The sequence below is a fragment of the Chrysochloris asiatica genome, unplaced genomic scaffold (genome assembly GCF_000296735.1).
Source record: "Chrysochloris asiatica unplaced genomic scaffold, ChrAsi1.0 scaffold00007, whole genome shotgun sequence".
In the NCBI taxonomy this organism is placed as follows: Eukaryota; Metazoa; Chordata; class Mammalia; order Afrosoricida; family Chrysochloridae; genus Chrysochloris; species Chrysochloris asiatica.
Window position 1 is genome coordinate 4,680,165 of NW_006408525.1, and position 2,046 is coordinate 4,682,210.

Here is a 2,046-nt window from a genome sequence, read left to right on the forward strand (position 1 = left end):
TGGGGATACAGAGGTGCTTAGGGACTGTCTTGGAGGTGCTGATACATTTGAGACAGAGGAGTCCTGGGTATTGTACCCCATCCATCTCCCTTCTCTGTTTTACTTATTGGCCCTCAAAGTAGGGTTTTGTCTGGAAAAAAGGTTCCATGGTTTAAAAGTTTTAAAAATAACTGATATAGGTGATTTTTCAATGACTGTCCAATTCTGAAAAAGCCCCTGGGTGGTGCACATGGCTAAGTGTGCAAATACTAACTGAACAGTTGGCAGCGGGAGCCCACCTAGATGTGCATTGGAAGGAAGGCCTGGCAATCTGCTCCTGAAAGATCACAGCCATCGTAAACCCTCCGGGGGTACCATGCCTTACTCTGCACCAGGGGTTACCATGAGTTGGAACTGACTTGATGCCAACTGACTTGCTTTCTTTTGGTTTTCCAATTCTAAAATGTCATGACTCTTATAGGAAGTGTGTGGGGTGACAGCAACATTGCCCTGAACTTTGAAGGTACAGAAGGACAAGAGAGGAGGTCTCCACACACATGAGGACATACAGCGGCTTCAGAGCAGAGGCACAGGGCGTGTGCATCTGGACGTGAGTGTGTGGGCATGTGAATACAGCATCCTCAGAGGTCCCTACGTTGGACAGTGTTTGGAAGGAAAAGGCACTGTGACCAGCAGTACCCCTGACATGGCCTTACTGGACAAAGGCTGGAATAGAGGCTCTTAAGGTCCTGAAACCCAGTCAGAGCTCTGAGTCTCCCCATCTTATTTCTCTGAGCTGACAAGTGGTCTTTCAGAGAGCTAACCAACCTCCTCATATCCCCATTCAGTTAACAACAAGCAAAACCATCAAGTCTATTCCGAACCATCGTAACCTTATAGGATAGAGTAGGACCATCCCACAGGGCTTACTAGGCAGCTACTCCCCAGAAACCTTGTACAAGATCGCTGTGAGTCGGAACTGGCTCCACAGAACTGAACAACATCAATCTTTATGGAAGCAGACAGTCACATCTTCCCGCGAAACAGTTGCTGGGTTCAAATCATTAACCTATCCGTTAGGAGACAAGCATTTTAACCACGGTGCTGCCAAGACTTCTCAGAGCATCCAGCACGTTAGACTCAGTTTATTTGACAACTGTGGTACCTTGAATTTAATGGCTATAACTTTTCTATCCAGAATCTTCTTAATTCCCATCAAGAGATTGGGTGGGACCATGCAGTTAAGGGGTACAAGACTCTAAGGCTGGGATCGGTTAGCTTTGCCATCCAGCTAGGTTTAAAAGGAGCCATTTCAGGAGCAGGGACAGATGATTCCAGAACTATCAAGAAGGAAGAGCATGAGTGGAGCGTGAGATCCTAGGGAGGGCAGAGGTGGTGGCAGCTGCAGGCTCTAGATCCATGGACTGAGTAAAACTGAGTGTAAGAATGGCTTGCAGCATATGCCTTTTGGGTATTCACAGACTGACTAAAACACCCTCTGTGACACTTGCAGGAACAGGGCAGAGGATAAGGGCCACAAGGCTGAGAAGCCAAAGATAAGAATGAAGCATACCTACAATAAGGCAGACACGAGGCATTCCTGACTGCAGAACTGCTGCATTCTGAGTTTTTCTGACCCTGAACTGTACCCTGTTCACTTCCCTAATAAACATCATCATGAGATCTGTATGGGTTCTGTGTGGCCATTGCAATGGAAGGCCGAACCCAGGTGTGAAACAGAGAGTGCTGTGGGAGGAATGGCTGGTGTCAGAATAGGGGAAAGAAGGTTGTAGGGTGGAGGCATGTCTGACCTCTGCTTCATAGGAATCAGCCTTGGGCTGATTTTGAGTTTGATTCTCTTTCCCCCTTGTGAAACCAAGGGAAATCAGACATGGTCCCACTAGGTTATTGAGATGACCTTCAGTGTCCCCTCACTCCCGAGCCTGTGTGGCACTTTTGATCAGCTACTAACCTAAAGTTTGGTGGTTTCAAACCACCTGGCAGCATAGTGGTTATGAATTGGGCTGCTAACCTCAAGGTCAGCAGTTCGAAACTACCAGGTGTTCC